This window comes from Molossus molossus, unplaced genomic scaffold, assembly GCF_014108415.1.
Source record: "Molossus molossus isolate mMolMol1 unplaced genomic scaffold, mMolMol1.p scaffold_m16_p_21, whole genome shotgun sequence".
Taxonomy (NCBI): Eukaryota; Metazoa; Chordata; class Mammalia; order Chiroptera; family Molossidae; genus Molossus; species Molossus molossus.
This window is the reverse complement of record NW_023425357.1, coordinates 35,222,993-35,233,196: the sequence shown is the minus strand read 5'-3', so window position 1 is coordinate 35,233,196 and position 10,204 is coordinate 35,222,993. Positions and strand designations below refer to the sequence as shown.

The window sequence follows — 10,204 nt, the reverse complement described above, 5'->3', positions numbered from 1 at the left end:
AGCTTCAGTATCAAGGCCAGTGTGAATAAGGACTTGTTGGGATGTCCTAGAGACATTTTCCTTTCTTTCTTGGTTTAATAAGTTCTGGGTTTTCTAATTTCCCATTAAAATGTCTCCTCTGTAATCCACCCATTGAGTTTCTCTGGCATTTACCTCCTTTCTCACTGCTCACTAAGTCCTCCAGATTCAGGCTGATTGCACCCTATCTCAGGATTTTCAATTATTCTAGATCCTGAGAGACAGAATTGGTCTCTAGAAGACTTCAGATGAGAACTCTGACTCAGACCAAGTTATAAAGTACAAAAGTGTTTCATCAAAGTGAACGAGGTGACTGATTATCAGATATAGGCACTATGAAAGACACAAAGAATGAGAATGTTCTAAACCCTGTGGCAAAACTATCAAAATTAATTTCTCCTTCAGAAATATTTGCTAGAACATGTTCTGAGGATAAAAATTGACACACAATCAAATAAGACTTTGATTACAATTTTGGCACAAATTCAGCTACTGCTATTTCCCACCACTATCAATTCTCCATTATTACTGAGGGCTCCCAAGGTGGGGCAAAGATAATTTGCAGTCTAAATGTTTTTGTCCATGTCTTGAATCTTTCTGGAAATTTTCCTTTCAGATTTTGTGTTTGTTTAGCAGGTTCTTTACAATATACATGTGACTAAAATTATTTTAATAGCCTTAACAGTATTACAATGACAACAATTCTTTAGATCTTGTGACAACACATTCCTCTGTTGAGTTTATTTAATTCCTTTTCAGTGGTTGATATTTGAACCTCTTTCATTTGGAGTAGATCCAGCAATACAATTCATTAAGTGCCTAAACAGGTCCAGGAGGGGTTAAAGAACACACCACCAATATAAAAACTGCCAATCTATTGTGTAATCTACACAACCTTGTAGTTGAATGTAGGTTCTTGTGAAATTTTAGTCAAGTAACTTCAGGAATGTGATATGATGATGGGGAAGTACTATAAAGAAATTCTACAAGCTACTAAATTTGCTTTACATTTTGTTTCATAATCCTATTTTAATTTCCAATGAAAAGAAATTTCCAAATTTTATGGCTTAAAGTGTTACTTTTTATTATGCACAGAGAAATTTTTATGAAGGTATATGTTTGGGTGATGGGTGGTTTTAAAAATACAACATAAGGCTAGTTCAAATATCAAAAGGGGAAGCAACAGGCATTAGTGACTACAGAGGGAAATTACATTTGAACTTGAGGTAGAATATAATTTACTAAAGATACAACAATCAAATAGTTATTTTTTATAACCCTGAATATCATGTAAGTCATATTGTATTTTGTGATCTGAGCTGCATAAACACTGTTTACTAATTAATTTGTTTTTAGTTATTGAAATTTTAAGGACAAAATGAAAATCTAGGTGTTTATGCTGTCACAAAACATGGTCATAAAAACTGTCCATCTAGGCAGTTTTTCAAAAAAATGTATCTATCTCTGTAAAAGGACATGAAGGGGGAAAATCACTAAATTTTCGAATATCCATTTAGATATAATCACTGCTTGTTTCAGGGCCTGATGAGGTGTGGTCTAAGTCAGAAGAATCACAGTCTAAGAGAATTCACAGTCCAGGTCAAGTCACACTTTGGGAGACCCCTCTTCACTTTGCTCTTAGCTAATTAGGGAAAATCTGATTCACATATACAATAAAGCACTTGTACTAGAAAACAGAAAAAGGAAGAGGCTTTGCCAATTTGTGACTTTTTAATTAGGGTCAGGACAGTATATGGGGATTTCCTATACCCTAAGTTTGTTGAATGATTACATAGGTCTGGGGAAAAGGGGTATGCTCAGAGTGATTCACCCGCCTTTTTTTAGTAATGGGGTTCTGCCTTGCAGTTTCCTTTTTGGGCATTGTATGGAGGGGGTAGGTCTCCAACAGGTGTTTACTCCTACTCGGATTCAAAAGCCTTGGCCTAGGCCTAGGCCTTGGCCTGTTGGGCAATGTGGAGTTTAAACCTTCCTCTCTCAAATGAGTGGATCTCTGATCAGTTTTGAAGGAACTTCCCTTGAGATTTGCTACAACAGCATACTGTGGGATGGATACTTGAAGGTAGCTTTCTGTTCTATTTTGCCATCTTGGGGTGGCTCTAAAAAGGTTTTTTACCTCTGAGAGGAAGAAAATGTTGACAGGGTTAATTGATTACTACACAGAATATAGTGAGGATAAATGGGCAACCTGAATCAGATCAGATAGAAAGATAGGTAGACTGTGATGACACAAGTTTAAATTCTAGGTCTGCAGGTAAAGCTTTGCAAAGTGCCTCACCCCAGAGACACCTGCACTGGGGCCTTGCTTGCTAAGAGTTTCTGGGGCACTCCAAGTCCAGATGAATGCCTTAATTCTCAAAGGAAAGGCTCTCTCCTTTCTCTCTGTATGTATGTATGTATATAAAATAACAGCCTGTTTTTCTTTTTCTTTCTTTCTTTTATGTTTTGTAACTATCTTTGTAGATAAAATGACAAAATCAAAACCAAGTCAAATATCTTAAAAACTTTGCACAGGTGGCTGCTGACATCAATATTCTACACAAGATTAAAATGATTTCCCAACATGTATACCCTGCACTCTAATTGATATCTTAATAGCTTGATTAAAAATTTCTCAGAAGTCTATTAGACTCAGGAAACCATCTGTGGTGTAGGTGAGGATTTTCAGTTTTTGAAATGGAAACTTTTGGCCCCATGAACAGAATAGCACAAACTCAATTAAATGTGCTCTTCCTCCATCCTTGCTTAGTCCAAAGGTAAAAAATGAAAAAACTGCTTGGAAGAGTGGTGTTTAGGTTTGTTTTAATTTTTTCATTTTGTCCTCTAGAACAGCCAGGTGGATTCATACGATCCCATTTTTAAATTATCTTCTATCTTCCACTCCAAATAAACTCGGCCACCCCAGCACAATCAGAAAGATCTTTAAAAAAAAAATTTTAAAAAAATTGTTATCCTCTAAAGGGCGTTGGGCGGGGTGGGGTGGGGGAAGGGCAAGGGCAAGGGAAAAGGTACTTCTAATTAAAAACAACCAATGCTTGAGGTTTTTAGAATATGGTCTGCCATTTCCTAATTAAGAAATGAGTTTAACAGTCCTCTGGCAACGCAGTTTAGACACTTATGAACAGCCTAAAGGTCTGGTGGCTATCCAAGCGACGAAACTCCATTCGCCTGTGGGACCCCAAGCCACCCGCCCCAGCCACGCCAGCTCCGGGGTCCTTTCCCTCTTGGCACAGACACCTCAGGTCTGTCTCGGTAACTCTCAGCTCGGTGTTGTACCGGCCGCCTCAAGCTCGCTGCCACCAGGCGCGGACACCTCCCAGCCTCCTCCCTCGCAGCCGGCGGGACCTATTCCGGGCTGGGGAACAGCAGCTTGGCCGCGACGGCAGGAAGCGAAGCCCTTGTTGATGCTGTTCCACGGCGCGCCTTCCCGCCCTCCGGTGGTCACCGCGGCTCTTCCCCACATTGGGGCGCCCCCTCCGCGCCTGCGCAGTGCCCTGCGGGGGGGCGGAGCTCAGAATCCTGTCAGCGGCAGTGGCGGCGGCGGCGGAGGCGACCGTCAGTTTTCTCCGAAGAGAAGCACGAAACGGACCGGTTGGCTCTTCCCCCTCCCTTTCCCCGCCCTGAACCCCTCTCCTCGCTCACGGGGATTTAGTCCCTGTGGAGTTTTCCATCCACCCTGCCGCCGTTTTCTCGGTCCTTGGCCCGGTGGAAGTCACTGCCCTCGAGGAGGAGGCGGCGGCAACCGCCCTCGCCTCACCGCCCCCGGTTCGGTGCCCGCGGTCCCCGAGAGGAGGTGCCGCCGCCACCGCCGCTCCCCCCCTCCCGCTGCCCTCGGGCCGGGCTGGGTCGAGCTGCGATGCCCTCGGACTTCATCTCATTGCTCAGCGCGGACCTAGACCTGGAATCGCCCAAGTCCCTGTACTCGCGAGGTCAGTCAGGCTGAGGGCAGGGGGGTGGGGGTGGGGAGGCAGGGGCTGGGAGAGCCTGAGGGGTCCTCATCAGGAGGGACAGCGGAGCCCAGGCCAGGATGGCCTGACTTGGGGGGTGGGGAGAGTCCGATGGGTTTGGGAGACGGTGGAAGCGGCTGGGAGGAGTGGCGGCCCCTCCCCCGCGGAGCCGCCGGCACTCAGGGCCCAAATGCCGTCGGCCCCCAGGTCTCTGCGGCACCAGTCGCTCTGAGTGTCCCTCTTCCTGTCTTGTCCGCCACACTCCTCCAGCGGCCAACACCGGCCTCCCCTGCTCGGGGATCACCCCGGAGTGGGCCCCGCGCTGGGGCCGCCGCGATGCGTGGGGCCGCGGCTCTTCTTACCAGGACCATCCTCCCCAGCAAAGTTGCCCCCAAACAGGCGGCGGGGCCTGGAGCTGGTTCTGGGTGCAGGGTCACCATTTTCTCCCCCTCCAGGTTGTTTGTGCATCGTCGTTTTACCCCCTCTCCCTCCGGCCTAGTCCACTCCCTCCCCTTGTTGGGACGGCCCCCCTCGACCAGGCGGTTTGCCTTTCCTCGTCATCTTATTGCTAGAAGGGGCCCGAATTTTCTGTTTTTTCTTTCTTTCTGCCTCATTGGCATTCTCATAACTTACTTCTCCTTCTCTTTTACAAAAATAGGGGTGCTTTCTCTATATTAGTTTTATTTCTCGCTTGTCCCAGGGGTGCCAGCTCAGGCATAGACGCTGTCCTTTGGAAATACTCTATTTCGTTGCCGTTCAGGTGTGCAGGGAGGGGGCCAATGGGCAGAGATTCCCATTTGAAAACTCTTGGCTAAAGCCTAACGGGGGTTCACAGGATCTAAAATATTAATACTTTAGGTGATTTCTACTGGGGTTGAATTCCTGTACTGGACACCACAAGAATGTGTTAGAACAGGTTCCCTCTGCAAGGGGCATCAAATCGAAATGCTCCCACTGCACTCTTCACCACTTTTTAAACCACTGGGAGGGGGCAAAAAGACATAAGTTGGTAATTAATTATTGATTTCACCATATTAAAAAAATTGTGTGCCCTTATCAACCTCCTTCCTGAGAAATTCAATGTTTCTTCAGGTTTTGGTTTCATGTATCCATCCTCTGATTTCACCCCTTCCAAAGACCGGGACTTACGCTTCACATTAGTGTGTTTAAATTGTTTAAGTGAATCCTAGTGAAATGGTTTACTCCGGAGGGTACAGGTAACTGGACTTATGAGGCTGACGATTGAGTTTGTACACAGAGCCCTACTTAGTAACTATAGCCATTGTCTGTAGCTCTGCTGGCAGTTACCATCCTGTAAGATGTTTTTTGGGCAACGTTACCTGAAGTAGTTTGGAAATGTAGCTTTGAGTATCAGAAGACATTATCAAGAGATGATTCTTAGAGGAGGGCAAATGTGGTACAATTGAGTACTAAAAATAGTTAAGACATTAACACCATTTGTGCAGTAATCATCAGATAATTTTCCATGAAACAAATGCCTTATGAAAATCTAACTTTAGCATAGAGACCATTGTAGAGACAATTCAGCCTTCTTTCAGAGAGAATATATTCACAAATACGGGCTTTTAGCTCTTAAAGATACATGGCAGTTATGTAAGAGATGTATGCTATCCTTGGCTTTTTTTTTTTTTTTTTAATCATTCAGCATAAAAAGTACTTAATGCTTTTTGTGTTTTTCAGATTCTCTGAAGTTACACCCATCCCAGAATTTTCATAGAGCTGGACTATTGGAAGGTCAGCAGTGTGCCATTTTAAAGCATATTGTGTGAGTATGCAAAGGCTTTCTCTGAAATGGAGTTTAAATGAGAAAGTGTGAAACTTTGCAAACTCATACAATGTAGTTTTCTCCTAAAGAGCCTGATCCTTCTTTTAGAGCAGCTGTTTCAGTGGATTTTTTGCTGTGTTTGATGTGATTGTTAGCTATTATTGTACCTGCTTTGAGAAGCCTTGAACCCTTTCCCCCCAAATCATTAAAAATTATGTGCTGGGTGTTCTACTTTAGAATTCCAGATAGTAATAAGTAGCTTTTTACAACCAAATGAAATGTGAAAAGGCTCAGACAAGATCATGAATATAACTAAAAGAGTGACACCAACACATATTTAGTTTGAAAATTCACAACTTTTATATGCTAAGCATTTCAAAATTATATATTATTTGTTACAAAAGCATTGATGTCTTACTATTACATTATCTTTAAAGATGAGGAAATCCAAGTAATAGAGATGATGATTGAGCTATGCTGAGGAAAAAGGGTTTTAGAACCTTCTGGAAACATTAATAGACTGTAGAATAATTCAAACAACTGATAGTTATTTCAGAAAACTTTATTTTGTGTTGTTTTTAGCATTTTAAGACAGAAAAGGCTCTATTTGTGTTGTTTTATAGTTTTGAAGTGATTTCACATATATTATCTTTGACTCTTATAATCCTAGAATTGGACAACAAGGATATTCATTTCCCCATTGTAAAGATCAGTAACCTGAGGCTGAAATTAAGAGACTTGGGGGGAGGGGAGTCACACAGTAGCAGAAACAATGCCTTTTGTGTTTTTAGTTGGTGCTCTTTACCCAAAGCCAAGCTGCCAATGTAATATATATATGTAACCAGTGCTGGGTGGTGGGTGGGGCTCAGATTCTTAAACATTTTGTATTTAAGTTTGACTTAAGTATAAGTGTTTGCTTTCTATATGGTAGTCTTGTATAGTGGAGAAAAATGTGGGTTTTGTAATTGAGCTTAAATTTCAATACTAGTTTGGCTACTTATTAGCTCTATGACCTTGGCAAGTGATTTTACCTCTCTAAACTTTAATAGTCTATCTATAAAAATGTATATAACCACTTAAATTTAGTGAACTAAGGCATATGAAAATGCTTAGTATAGTGTCTAGCTAAACACATTTCTTTTTTTAGTATAAGCTGAATTGTTTTAACTAATTTAGAGCATATGAAAGGTTCTCAAATTATTGATTATATTTATACTTACAAGAAGCTCATAGATATATATTAGTATGAAAATCAACTACAGTATTAGATAAGGAATTAATTAGAAGTGTTTCTTAGTGGATCAGATTTCTGGTTTTTGTTCATATTCAATTTATGACCATGTTGTAGAGTCATTTATGTGTACAAATCCATCCTTTCTCTGGGCAACAAATCAGAGAGTGTCATAGTGATAGAAATTATTAGGCAGGAGAAAGATTTAAAAAAAATAGTGTTGATTATTTAAATATTTTTAGCAAGTTGAGGGAAATGCAGACAACCATTTATTATGTATATTTATGTGTTTGTGCCTAAATACTTTCATTAATTTTTCATTTTGGTTGAGAGGATACTCAAATATTTAAAGACCACCCTTTTACAGATGATATATAAAATGTATAAGCTGATACATAAGATGTTTGATGTTTGAGTATTAAGTATGTCATGTCCTTTTATATCTATGATACAGGGTATCATAAGAAAGTTGTTTGCTTCTGTAATGAAAGTATTTATGCAACCATTTTCTATTTTTAATCTTTTATTATGGACATTTTAAAGAATACACTAACACAGAGATAATAGAATAATGAACCCCATATACCCATCTTAAAGCTTTAACAGTTATCAATCAGTATCTAATCTTGTTACTGTTATCCTCTCCCCTTCCCCTAGTTGTATTATTTTACAACAAATACCAGACATCATGTCATTTTATACATAAATACTTCTGTATTATAGTGACATTTCTTATATTAATTTTTAAAATACTCTCTTTTATTCCAGGAAATGTGTTTCTAATTTATTTTAACAAAGTCTCTTGTGTCTCCCTGCTCTTTTTTCAAGATATGGTAGAGCAGGAGGTTACTGCTTCTAGTGTATAATGTACTTTCTAATCTTTGTTGAAATTGTAGGCCATGTGTTCAGATTTGGGTTCAGATCCTTGTTCCAACATTTGTGTGTGCCCTTGGCTTAGTCGTTTTATTTATCTTTTTGTGCTTCAGTTTTCTCATCCTTAAATGAGGGCAACAATGGTATCTTCATCATAAATTGTTGAGACAAATTCATGTAAAGCATTTAACCTAGCATATAGTAAGTGTTCAATAAATGTTGGTTAAATTGAAAATTTTTAAATGATAACCAATCTATATAGTGCATACTTTTTCCAAACTTAAGTTCTTTCTTTAGAAAAATAAGGTTGGAAAACCTGCAGTTGGGTGTTATTGAGCTTTAAAAATAGATTTAAAATTTCTTTACCATTTAGTTAAGTTTGCATTTATCCTATATATCAATGCTGGTCCTTCCTGCTACTGCCTTTTTTTTTAAGATAGGAAATTAATTTTTTTAAATTGAGGTATAATTGACATATGATTTGTATTAGTTTAAGATGTACATACTGGGAAATGATCACCACAATAAGTCTAGTTAATTAGGTCACCATACATAGTTCTGCTACTGCTTTTTAAATTTAATGTAGCGATTGACAATGGGACAAGGAAGGGTCTAGCTCTTTAATACAATCATACATAGCTATTAAAAAATGTTTCTGATGATCCCATAATTATACATAAAAACAAGTAAATAAAAGAGATACTTTTGCAATTATTTAAAAAATAATTTGCAAAAAAAAATCTTGGACATGCCCTGGCCAGTTTGGCTCAGCGGTTGTAGCATCTGCCTGTGGACCAGAGAGTCCTGGGTTCGATTCCTGCTAGGGGCACGTACCGAAAAAAAAAATCTTGGACAAAAGTATATGCTATAAGTTTTTACTTTTTTTTTTTATCCTCACACGGGGACATTTTTGCATTTATCTTCAGATAGAGTGGGAGGGAGAGAGGGGGGAAGAGAGAAAGAAACATCGATGTGATGTGAGAGTGACACATGGACTGGTTGCCACCCACACGACCCCATCTGGGGCGGGGAGAAACTGCACCCAAGGTACATGCCCTTAGAGGAAACCGAACCCAGGACTCTCTGGTCCATGGGCTGACACTCTAACCGCCGAGCCAAACTGGCCAGGGCTGTAAGTTTTTACTTTTTGATTCTGTTTTTGCATTTTCCCTACCTTTAAAGAAGATAGTTTGTATATATATATATTTTTAAAATACGTTAGAGTGTTCATGTTTGAAGGCTAGGATTCTTCTTTGGAGTGCCTAGACAAAAAGTTCAACTACAGAGGAACACACTTTCGATATTGAAAAATATTGATTATAGCATATATTGTTTGCCATATAAAAAAACTGAGATAAAAAACTAAGTGAACGTATACAAATAAGATTAACTAGGGATATAGAGATGTAAGACAAGATGGTAGAAACTCAGATAAAACAGGAAAAATAAGTAAATTGGAAAAATCAAGTAATAAAAAATGGATTAAATTTTAAAAATGCTTTAAAATTGCATGAGATTATATGATGGATCAAATTAACTGGTTAAGTAAGAACTAAACACCAATACGATTCATCCTGGTATGAATTAAACATTTAAGGTATGATAAATATGAAATATTACAGTGAATTAGGGGAAAATAAACTACTTTTTTTTTTTAACTACCATCAACCTATTTGATAGAGTATCACGCATAATTATATTTCTGAATTACCATTAGACCTGATTTTCTCTTCGTAGGGCCTGTGTTAGTAAGGTAGTTAGGCCATTAACTCTTGCATGATGAAATATATGAAGATATCTTACTGGAAAGGATTTTTTGAAAATATTTAAAATTAAAAATAATCTGTTGGGTTCTTTTCTTGTTTAGTATCTTTTTTTTTTTAATCCTCACCCGAGGATATTTTTCCATTTTTGTTCAGATAGTGGGAGGAAGGGAGAGAGGGAGTGAGGGAGAGAGAAACATCAACAGGTTGCCTCCCGCAGGACCCTGACCAGGGCCGGGACGAACTGCAGCCGAGGTACGTGCTCTTGACTGAAATCAAACCCGAGACTCATTGGCCTGCAGGCCGACGCTTTCACCGCTGAGCCAAATCTACCAGGGCTGTTTAGTATCTATTAGTCTCTATTGATCCATACCTAGTAAACTAAAAATGTCATTATGGAAATAATTATTGAAATGAAGTTCAAACACATGACAAAAGTCATACCAACTTCATCCCAACATCTTGTTTCTATGATCCGTCTTTCTGATTTTCTGCCATTTGTTTTTGTGTCTATTCCTTAACACTTTCATGATTTTTCTTCAATACTAGAATTCTATTGTTTATTACA

The 10,204-nt window shown here is 39.4% G+C and overlaps 1 protein-coding gene across 2 annotated transcripts in view; it reads left to right on the top strand.

Annotated features, from left to right (window-relative positions):
* The first annotated feature begins 5,690 nt into the window (after nucleotides 1–5,690).
* Nucleotides 5,691–10,204, top strand: part of NFAT5 (nuclear factor of activated T cells 5) — a 128,648-nt gene continuing 124,134 nt past the window's right edge. Inside the window, exon 1 of one of the 2 annotated variants that reach the window (XM_036273842.1) lies at nucleotides 5,691–5,738. The gene's annotated coding sequence lies outside the window, so the exon portion shown is untranslated. The remainder of the gene's footprint in view (nucleotides 5,739–10,204) is intronic. The other variant, XM_036273840.1, reaches the window with a different exon arrangement.